Source organism: Suncus etruscus, chromosome 3, assembly GCF_024139225.1.
Source record: "Suncus etruscus isolate mSunEtr1 chromosome 3, mSunEtr1.pri.cur, whole genome shotgun sequence".
NCBI classification, from domain to species: domain Eukaryota; kingdom Metazoa; phylum Chordata; class Mammalia; order Eulipotyphla; family Soricidae; genus Suncus; species Suncus etruscus.
The window spans coordinates 60,402,664-60,415,025 of record NC_064850.1 but is presented as its reverse complement, the minus strand read 5'-3'; the positions used below and the strand labels follow the sequence as shown (position 1 = coordinate 60,415,025).

The window sequence follows — 12,362 nt, the reverse complement described above, 5'->3', positions numbered from 1 at the left end:
ATTCCTGTGTTTGGCTATCCATATGTTCCCCTGAGTACCTTCAAGAGAAATTTCTGAGTACAGAGCAAGGAGTAGCCACTGAACTTCTATAGATGTGGTCATAACAAAACAAAACAAAATAACGCAAAGCAAAATAATACCAATTTGTATGATAAATTTTGTGTGTTAACTTGTCTAGGTGAAGAAATGTCCAAATTTTGACTAAATTTATTTCAGAAAGAGTTTGTGAGGATGTTTTGGGGTGAAATTAGCGTTGAATTAGTATGTTATTATTTTGAGGGATTGATTGCACCCAGTGTGCACAGGGCTTACTCCTGGCTGTGTTCAGAGATCACCCCTGGTAATATTTGGGAGACCATATGTGGTGCCAGGGAGTAAACTCAGGTTGGTCGTGTGCAAGTCAAAGCACCTTATCCATTGTACTATCTCTTCCATAATAGAATTAATCTAAATTTTCTACTTGTAAGGGCTAGAAAGCTAGTACAAGAAATAGGGCATTTGCCTTGCATAAAGTTGACTTGGGTTTAATTCCCAGCAGGAGTAATTTCTGAGTTTAGAGTCAGAAGTAACCCCTGATCATTGCCTGGTGTGACTCAAACACACACACACACACACACACATACACACACACACACACACACACACACGACACTCAAACACACTATTTTTATTTTTAAATTCCTATTAGTTAATCATTTTATTATTAATTACTTGCTATTACACATTTTTCTTAGAAAAATATATTTTTTAAATATGGAACACTTCACAAATTTGCATGTCATCCTTGCGCAGGGGCCATGCTAATCTTATCTGTATCGTTCCAATTTTAGTATATGTGCTGCCGAAGCGAGCACCATTTTTCTTAGAAATTGAATAAAGTTTTCTATTTATTGTTCTCATTTTAACTTTCTCAAATCTATTGATCCATTTTATTGGTAATTTGTCTCTTATCTCAGTGTTATTAATTTATACCATAGTGTAAATTAACTTGTAACATCTGTTCAATATTCTTTGTTTTTTATTGTTATCTGTCCTGAAATATTCTAAACTATATTATTCAAGTATTATCTTATTTTTATTTTACATATTTTCTGTCTAGGACAGAGTAAATATATTGTATCATCTCTTTTATGCAGTATTCTCTTTAATTTGAATATTATAAGTTATTTATTCAAAATTATTTATACAGTTGATGATTTTAATATGTGAAATTCTTATATTGAATTTTTTGGTTTTGCTCACTCATTTTTCAAGACAAGATTTGTGTTTGATTATCATAGACAATATCACTTGTGATTGATTATCATAGACAACACTTTCTTGATATGTAGCAATACTGATGATCTACTGATTTTTGTTAAAGGGAAGAATTTCATTTGATTCAGATAGCTTGCAGAAGCTAATTTTCTGACATTACTCATTTTTATATACTTCAATGAGTATGTCTCCTTACTTGCTTAAAATGGTAGGTACAAATAAAATTAACACTCAGAAACCTAAAGTGATATTTTATTTTATTTAAATATATGTAAATGCAAACTAAAACCCAAATGTAACAAATATTTTATATATAATGTACATAATAATTAAACAAAATGTATATTTTGAACATATAACAACTTGTAATTATTTAAATTTTTTTTACATCAATTCTGCATTTATGTGAGGTGGCCATGCCCAGAGGAGTTCTGGGCTTACTCCTGGCTCTCAGAGATCCCTCCTGACTGAACTGTATGAAAATCAGGGGATTAAACCCAGATTGGCTGAGTTCAAGGTGAGTGCCTCACCTGTTGTACTATCCTCTGTCCCTCATGGTTCTGCTCATTTTTAATTTACACTTGGCGGTACTCAGAGTTAGTCCTGGCACTTTGCTTAGGAATCACTCCTGCCACATGCAAGGCAAATGTCTACCCTCTGTCCTATCACGTGTACCTATATATTTAAAAAATATAAATATTTCATACATAAATATAATATTTCATACATAAAAATATATGTATGACAGTACATGTTGTTTTGGCCACAAGATGTCAGTCATCTGAAATCTGGTTATTTACAGGACACAGAGAGGGTCAACTCACAAATAATTTGTTAAAGTTAAATAGTTTTTAAACTTTCTTTTGGAAGCTCAGAAGTCACTTGTGTTTTAGGCCTTTGCTCGCCTGGAGTCTCTTTTCATTACTTCTGGAAGCTGTTAGAGTTAACATATATTGTTTAGTTTTCAATTTTGCATTCAACTTCATAAGTTGATTTCTTTATTTTCCAATTTGAAGCTATCTGTCTAAGAGGATTTTTATTTTTATCATCAGTGCCTTGCAACTGCTTTTTCCTTGATATTGAGAGCTTAATTTTGATTTATTTTTTCACCTTTAATTTTATAGTTGATTTTATAAGACAGGTTCTTGGACTCTATTCCTTGATTCGGTACATGTTTATGAATTTACTTTTTTTATACTAAAATGTCAACTTGACTGCCAATAAAAAAATTTTGAGTCACGTTTCTTTTCCTTAAAGACTTTATAAGTATCAAATTATTTATAACATGATCATGTGAAAGCACCTAATATTATTCATATTTATTTTTGCAAGCTTTGATTACTGTATACACACAAAATTAAAAATTAAAGCTTTATTGTAAATAAAATTTTACATAGGCAAATGGAAGATAATATTAAGTTTATTTCTTTATAAATAATAATATATTGAGAGAAAAATCTTATAAAATTTCAATAATAAAATTTCTATCCAATTGTGTGAACAAATTAAAAATGAACTAAATTTCTTTACTGTGGGAATCAGTTATTTTACTCATGTAGATTTAATGTTGGGCTATTGTTTCATTTCTGTAAGCTTAATTTTTTTAACCTTAAAATCGGCTGCTATAATTGAGGTTAAAGAGATTCTACTTCTGAATTTTTCCATATTTAAGATGATAAAGCCATCATCATTTATGATACTGTACATTTATTATTAATAACATCTTCCATCATGATTTTAGACCCTAGTATTTACTAATAGTGTAAAGATCTTCCTATCTGTAAAGTAACTATCTGCTAATGGGACATATTATTTGTATCCTAATGCTCTGGGATATTCTTGTTATTATTATTTCTTCTGCTCTAATTAGGCCTTATCCCACATTCTTCCTGTTGTATCAAGCATCCTCATATTACTTTTGACTGAACTGCTGCCTTAGTTCTTTCTTCTAACAGACCTCTCTGTGTGATTCTGTTTGATTCATTGCTCCTTATTGTTTGTCACCTGACACTAGCATACTAGTAATGAACTTTTTGCCAGAATTTTTTTAAATTATCTTTATTTAAACACCGTGATAACAAATATGATTGTAATTGTATGATTTCAGTCATGTAAAGAACACCCCCCCCTTCACCAGTGCAACATTACCACCACCAGTGTCCCAAATCTCCCTCCTCCCCACACCAACCACACTTGTGTTGTCTTTCTTAATATAAATTAAATAGTCGTAGGGTTGGTGTGGGGATGGTGAGACCTTTCTGGGCTTGACCCGGCTCCCACAGCCCCTGTGGTCTGGCGGGTCTGAAGGTGGCAGGGTGAGTCAGAGAGATCACAAAGCAGTCAGATGAAGTTGCAGGAGTCAGCCAGCTTTATATCACAGTCCCTACCGCCATGTACACCTCCTCACATGGCCTCCATTCTCAGGCTTTTCCTCGCAGCTACTTCTCTACTCCTACTGGGCTCTCTAGGCCTCTGTTTCCCTTTCAGCTGCTTTTTACGAGGCTTCCTAACTGGCTTCCAGGATGACCAACTCCCTTTGGTGATGTTACTGCTGCTGCTTCCCCGATGATACTGAATTGTTGATGCTGAATCTGATGCTGATGCTGAATCTCTGTAATGATGATGGCTCTCTCTCCTGATACCTCTTCCAATGATGCCTATTTTCTCCTTCTCTCTCTAACTCTACTTCTTATCCTCTCTCTCCCCGCTGCAGACTCCTCTACCTGCCCATTCCAGGTGTGGGCAGTTCTGATCATTCAGGTAGGATAAATAAGAAGTTGGGGGAGGAAATATCCACATTCTCCACCTTTTTTTCTATTATTACAGAAGCATTATTGATAAGTTTATAACAGAGATAAAATTGAGATATAGGTATAAATGTATTATGTAAGATACAGAATATAACATAGCAATTGGGAAACAAGCACCAGGATAACTGAGAACTTTCAAAACTCTAAAATGCACACCGGGAGTGGGCAGGTAGAGGAGTCTGCATGGGGAGAGAAAGGGGATAAAAAGGAGAATTAGAGAGAGAAGTGGGGAAGAGGCATCAGGAGAGAGAGCCATCATCATCAGAGATACAGCAACAGATTCAGCATCAGCAACTCGGTATCATCAGAGAAGCAGCAGCAGGAACATCACCAGAGGGTGTTGGTCAGCCTGGAAGCCAGTTAGGAAGCCTGGTAAAAGCAGCTGAAAGGGAGACAGGCCTAGAGAGCTCAGTAGGAGTAGAGAAGTAGCTGCAAGGAAAAGCCTTAGTATGGAGGCCATATGAGGAGGTGTACATGGTGGCAGGGACTGTGAAATAAAGCTGGCTGACTTCTGCAACTTCATCTGACTGCTTTGTGAATCTCTTTACCCTCACCCTGCCACATTCAGACCTGCCAAATTAAAGGGGCTGTGGGAGCCGGGTCGAGCCCAGTAAGACCTCACACCAACCCTAGGACTATTTAATTTATATTAAGACAACACATTTGTACTCGAGACAGGCTTTCTACTTCCCTCATTCATTTACATTGTTAGGATAGTTTTCAATGTAGTTATTTCTCTAACTGCACTCACCACTCTTCGTGGTGAGCTTCATGTCATGAGCTGCACCTTCCTGCCCTCATCTCTTTTGTCTCTGAGAATTATTGCAAAATGTCTTTTATTTTTCTTAAAACCCATAGATGAGTGAGACTATTCTGTGTCTATCTCATTTTGCCAGAATTTTTAACATCAAGGAAAAACATGAAAGAAAGAAAATTTGACCAGATATTTAAAAACTAAGCTCAGTTATTATATTTGCAATGTGACTCAATTTTGACCCATGTTCTAAGTATTATAAAACCATGAAAAAGGATTTTTGAAATATTACCAGAGTAAAATCTATATGTCATGGAGAAATTGTGGTTATAGACAAGTTGAAACTTACCTCCTAGGAACACAACAGTATTGCTGATTTAGAAAAGTAGTTGAAAACTTCGCTTTGCGGAGTAGGCACCAGGACAGAGGTGAGCACACTGGCCTTCGCTGCTTTCTATACTTCCTCTATGATTTAATTTCCAGCACCACATGGTTTCCTGTGTCTTACTGCTTATAGCTATGAGGTTCTGGACCACAGCAAAGACCTTGATGGTCCCAACCGCAGGTCGAGATTCCTGACAATGTCAAGTCCAGACAACATGATGTTGTTAGGCCAATGCTCTGTGACCTGCCAGGCTGGTTGGTCAAGAATTGCTATTAAGTCTCTGGGGTCCCCTGCGTACATCGTTGGAATACTCCTCATCCACTCCCCTTCCAAATAATCCCTTCCAAAAAGAAAATCCTTTGGTGGTTAGGTCATTAATAAACATAGCATTTAGCTTTTTGATACTATACTGTGTAAATTGGTGATTTTCTTGAGGCTTAAATCCAAGTGGTATCATAGGGATTATAAACATAGAGGAAACAGAGTAACAAAAACAAAATTAGTATTGTTTCTTATGTTTTCTAAATCTAGATGAATGCCTGGTCAAAAATTTGATCCTAGTATTCTTAAATATCATGTATCACATTTTTTACATACTAACTAGTATTCCAGTGTATTTTGTGTTGATATTTGAGTAGGAAGTGGTGAACTTTCCTTTTAATTATTGATTTGGTTGTGACATTTCCAGATTGCTTTTTGCCATATCCTTATTTCTGCAACTGTAAAGTTTGCGTGGACCCAGTGTAAAAATTGCATTACTCATTTAGCTCTGTAGCACATGTTCAGATTGTTGCATCTGAACTCAATATGGTGCATATTTTTTTCCTTAGCATGTGAATATAATTTAAGATGCTGGCTTTATTTTAAATGCTTACATGATTTGGCTTCTAACTAAAGAATATTTAAATACTTTTCTGATTATCCACGTTTATTATTTCCACAGACGTTCAGAAGTGTTATTTATTTCTTTAAACTTACTATATTTATGTTGTTTCATTTGTTCTAAAGGTACATGTTTAATTTATCTCTTAAAAGGTAATCAAAGCTGTTCAGCCAGTTGTGTGAAATTTGAAAACCATAATTAAATTCATTAGTTGCTAAACAGAGAAGATGCGTTTATATTAAGGAAAAAAGTACTAAAAATAGGTATGCCGACATTTTGAAATAATACCAGTCTATGTGGTAGTTACCATTCTAAAATAGTCTGGTAGATTAATATATTTAATTTTCACAAAAGAAACACTAAATTTCCTAACTTATATATGTTGAAATTAATATATAGTGAATTAATTTGTGATCGTGGAGCCAATAAATATATCAGGATTTAAGTCCTAGCCACCAGATTCAGAACTTGAATGCTTGAGCACTATAGAAGATTATTTATCATTTTTCAGGATGGGTGGGCTGGAAACAATATGACATGATATGGGGGGGGTCAAATGATTAGGATGGGTTTTAGGTTAAGTTTGATCCACTTTTGGAACTCAGAGTCTTTACAGTAAAAGATTGCCCAAGATTAGATATGTGTGTGCACACATGTGTGCATGTTTAAGCATGCACCCATACACGAGGCAGAGATAGAGAGAAATTGAATATCAGCTTTTTTCAATTTTTTACTGTAAACATAGAGCACAAGGTCATGAAACAATAGCAAAATGAGATACTTTCTTTTTAAAAAGTGATAGCCACCCTAAAGTAATAAAAATCTCATTTAAAAAGCATTTGTACTTATCTGAGAACTGAAATCAGAATGTTTAACAGAGCTAAATAGTTGCTACCTTAATTTTCTTATTTTTTCTTTCAATTCCTGACATAAGCAGAAGATTCAACACAGGAAGTTTAGAGAAGAGATAGCACAGAGGGTAGGTTTTTTCGCCTTGCATGCGATCTACCTGGGTTCAATTCCTGGCATCCCATATTGTCCCTGAGCCTGTCAGGAGTAATTTCTGAGCTGAATCAAGATTAACACCTATGCTCTCAGCACTACTGAGTATGGCTAAAAACAAACAAACAAACAAACAAAAAGATTCAACATAATCTACATCCTCAATATTTTAATCTTATTTCATATAAAGTTACATTATAATTAATAAATATTATATTAATCATATATGGTATAAAATACACAGTAGTACCCAAAGTTTTAATCATTTGTATGTTTAACTTATATAAATCAAAGTGGTGAAGGGATACGAGACTACTATTTATTATCTTTAAGTGGTAGGTTATTGGAAGTCAGAATACAAATTTGGTAATAAAGGTGGCATTTTAATGTTTTCAATATAACTAAGATGCAAGCTCTATATGAATGGGGTCTGATCAGTCCTGTTTAGATTATAGAATGATGCCTGGGATAAAGTATACAATCAAAATCAAACTTTTTTGAGTTATTTTTATTAAAAATCTGAAAATAGGGCCAGAGCTTTCCTTGCATGTGGTGAAGACCAGTTTAATCACCCTGGCACCATCTATGATTTGCCAACAGTGGCCAGGACTGATCTTTATTTAAGCCTATACCCAGAGGAAGGCCTGAGCACCATTGGGTATGGCCCCACACCCAGAAATATAAAATGAAAAAGAAAATAAGAAGAGGTGAACTGAAAGTTAGTACAGAGAGTAAAATACTAGCCTGTTGAGTCCCTGGCCTTATACCACTTATACCATATATGATTCCACAAGCCCTTCTAGGAGTGATACCCAGTGCAAAGTGAGGAATAAACCTTGGTCACACCAGGGTATGAAAAAAGAACTGTTCACATAATTACCTAGGTTTTCAACTGACATTCTGGAATGTTGAGCTGCACATTGATAGTCTTAAATGTGTAAGTATGTAAACCTTGTGCATTTGTCTTACTTAGCTGAACTAAAAATATTTGAGTGTAATTTTTCCAGAACCTTATATTGAAGTTTAGTAAGCCCATCTTCCAGCAAATTTTTGGGGTTGTTTTCTTTGTTAGTTTTGGGTTTTATATTTGGGTACACATCCAGCAATACTCAGGGCTCACTCCTGGTTTAGAACTCAGAAATCGCTTTTGGTAGGATTTGGGGCATCATCTGTGATACCAGGAATTGAAGCTGATTCTGTCACATATAAGGCAAGTCTTAGTAACAAATAAAATGATTTTATTTACTTTTAAATACTATCATTATTTATCCCTCTATACTTAGACATTTATAAAGATGAAAAATGTGAATCTTGTATTGTTTTCCTAGTTTATTCACAATATATATTATGCAGTTTTTATCTGTTTATTATAGATCATAATCGGGGGCTCCTTAGTTTAAAATGTATGGATTTATAGCCTTTTTATTAGTAGATTAGAAATTTTTTTTGGTTTGTTTGGGTTTTTTTGTTTGTTTGGGGTTTTTTGTGGGGAGCACAACATGCTGTTGCTCAGGGATAACTCCTAGCTTTGCTCTCAACATTAATTCCTGGCAGGCTCAAGGACCCATATGGATGCCAGGAATTGAACTTGTGATGACCATGTGCAAGACAAACACACTACCCACTGTACTATTGCCCATTCTTCTGAGGCCTGAGCCAGGTCTTTATGACAATGTGCAGAGTGTAAGGTCCCTCTGCATTACAAGATTTGTGTGTTCCTATCTCCATTAGATAAGAACTTATTTGTATATATATAATATATTTGCATTTTAATGTGCCTATGCAAAAGAGGAACAATGCCACATGGCATTACTGGTGCATATGGGGACCACTGGAATAAGTCCAACAATCCTCGAAACTTGGTTCTAACATAAGCTCTAAACCAGAATATTCTACCAGAATTTCTTATTGAACAGATCACAAAGAGAAGAACAGACAAAACAGTGGGGGAAATTGTCACTCTATAAGAGAATATTCAGTAAGGATCATAGGTCTTAAGAGAATACATAAGATATTTAAAAGATATATACGATTGACACCTATTTTTTAAAAAATAATAAAACTGGTGATATGATAATTTTTAATAAACTTTTATTGTGAACAAAGTGCATTACAAATCTTTCACAGAATTATTTATGGTACATAATGACAATGATATGATCATTTTTTTAAAACAATAGTGACTAGGTGACTTTGGGTGGAATGGTGAGAAAGTGTTTTTTCTTGAAATGATAATGAAGCAAAGTAGTAGAATAGTAGCAGAGGAGGAAGGAGAATTTAGGGGAAAATAAACAAGGATGAAACATCCTTCAGGGGGAAAGCAAGTCCATTGAGACAGAAAGAGAAATTGATAAAACATTGTTACTAAAATGCTATTTGATAATTTAGGTTACGTTAGTAAATATACATTTTTATTATAACTAGCATTTTGTACTTAAGTGATATTATCTGAACCTATGTTTCCCCATATTTCAAATTTATAACCTTTTTCTCTTTGGTTTTGAGCTATATTCACTCATACACAGGGCTTTCTCCTGGCAGGCTTGAGAGACCATATGGATTGTCAGGGATCAAACCTGAGTTTGTGGTATACTAGGCCCATATTCTACCCACTGTACTATCATTCTGGTCTCATCAAATTTGTGTATCACTTATCTTCAGAATTATTGTAAATCACTTAATACATGAAATCTATTAGTTACATTGCAGTACTAAATGTTTATACTTATGTGTTCTTATATGTGTAATGTAACAAAGATGATACATTAATATCACACATGCAGCTTCTTATTTGACAGTAACTATCTATCTACTGCAAGTTATGGTGTTTCTGAAGCGCTATGTTGGAGCAATTATTACCTGCTCTAATAATTTTTATTATTATTATTTTTATTATTTTTATTATATCTTTATTTAAGCACCATGATTACAAACATGTTTATAGTTGGGTTTCAGTTATAAAAAATGAACACTCCCCTTAACTAGTGCCATCTTCCCACCACCAATGCCCCCATCTTCCTCCTTTCCCACACCCTGCCTGTATTCTAGACAGGCATTCTATTCTATTTCTCTCACTACCATTGTCATGATAGTTGTTAGTGTATTTAATTCTCTAACTGTTGTCACCACTGTCTGTAGTAAGCTTCATACCATGAGCCAGACCTTTCAGCCCTCATCTCTATTGTCTCTCTGTATTATTACAATAATCTTTTTTATTTTTATAAAAATCCATAGATAAGTGAAACGATTCTGTATCTTTCTCCCTCCTACTGACTTATTTCACTCAGCATAATAGTTACCATGTCCATCCATGTAAAGAAAAATTTCATGATTTCATTTTTCTGATGTCTGCGTAGTATTCCATTGTGTATATTCGTTAGCCACTCATCTGTTGTCGGGCATGTGGTTTGTTTCCAGACTCTGGATATTGTAAATAGTGCTGCAATGAATATAAGTATGCAGAAGGCCTTTTTGTATGGTGCTTTTGTGTTCCTAAGGTATAACCCTAAGAGTATTTTAGCTGGATCATATGGGAACTCAATTTCCAGTTTTTTTAAAAAACCTCCATATTGTTTTCCATAAAGGCTGGACTAGACAGCATTCCCACCAGCAGTGGATGAGAGTTCCTTTCTCCCAACATCCCTGCCAGCACTGAATATTCTTATTCTTTGTGATGAGTGACAGTCTCTATGGCATGAGATAGTACCTCATTGTTGTTTTGATTTGTATTTCCCTGATGATTAGTGAGGTGGAGGATTTTTTCAGGTTCCTTTTTGTCATTTGTATTTATGCTTTGAGAAGTGTCTGTTCATTTCTTCTCCCCATTTTTTGATGGGGTTAGGTTATTTTTCTGGTTAAGTTCTGTAAATACATTCTATATCTTAGATATTAGCTTCTTATATAATGGCTATTGAGTGAATAATTTCTCTCATTCTGTGGGTGGTGTTTGTATCCTAGTCACTATTTCCTTTGAGGTGCAGCGTAATATAGTCCATTTCAGCTTAATATAATTCCATTTGTTATCTCTGCTTCCACTTATTTGGACAGTGATGTCTCCTCCTTGAAGATGCCTTAGTCTCAATGTTATGGAGTGTTTTGCCTATGTGTTCTTCTATATACCTGATGGTTCTGGGTCTGAATCAAGGTCTTTAATCCATTTGGATTTAACCATTGTGCAATGTTAGATGGAGTTCCGAGTTCGCATTTTTGAATGTGGCTAACCACATTGAGTATTCAAAGAATGTTCCTCAGACATGCAGTCCATTAATCTTTTATAAAGGGTTAAGAAACACAAAATGGAGCAAGGAAAGCCTCTTCAACAAGTAAAGTTGGGACAACTGCTGTAAAAATTTAAATCTAACAAGGCTCTCTGTAGAGGGATGACCATGAAACAAATCCCCTTGAATATATCAATGAGCATTTTCAACATGAACAATATGAGAATTCAAAATTCTTAATTAGAACTGTATTTTTTCCAAACCCATGAGAGACTTTATCTAAAAGACTATATTTATATAACCTTTACATATATGTTTTTTTACATATATGTTTTAACTAATAGAAAAGTAATATGGGTATAACACCAGAATTGTAGGACAGGTTTCCAGGTTACTGAGCTGTGTTTAGTATCAAATCAATCTTCCTCATGCATAAAACCATAGTGCCAACAATCAAAAAAATAAATCATCTTACTTTTAGCCCTGTACTTTTTCTCCTCAAATACCTTTGAAGGACTTAGGAGCAAATAAGTAGAATTCGGTGCTCTCAATGCGAGAGGTGCTGAAGAAAAGGTGTGTTTAGTGAGAAGAGGGAAGGAGACATGAGAAAGGAGCACATTTTTATTAATATAATTAAATATTGTCTCCTGATAGATTTCTATTACATGATTTGCACATAGAATTTACCACTTAGATAAGTCTAGTTGTTTGTATTACCAAAAACCACTACAAATATTAGATAAATTGCATTAATTATTCATTTAACTCCCACACCTCTCTACACTTTATGTCTTCAAGGCAGCATTTCTGAATAGATACGGTATCAGCTTCTTCATTTTCTTTTTTTATAGTGTTGCTGAAATAAAGATTGTTCTGTTCATGTAGTTGAACATGTTTAAAATATAGGACAGGTTTTGTTAACAATTTTTGTTCCTGTAGAGAGAATACATTTTAGATTGAATCAGGGGTCACAGAATAACACCATTCAAGAGTATAGAGAAATATGTGTCTCTTTACAAGAGTAGAATTCCCCATGGCTTTGCTGCAGTCACTC

The 12,362-nt window shown here is 34.6% G+C and overlaps 1 non-coding gene across 1 annotated transcript; it reads right to left on the bottom strand.

Annotated features, from left to right (window-relative positions):
• Window positions 1–747: 747 nt before the first annotated feature.
• LOC126005679 (U6 spliceosomal RNA) lies at window positions 748–854 on the bottom strand. Its single transcript, XR_007494720.1, has one exon. It is a non-coding gene; the product is annotated as a U6 spliceosomal RNA (small nuclear RNA).
• Window positions 855–12,362: the final 11,508 nt, after the last annotated feature.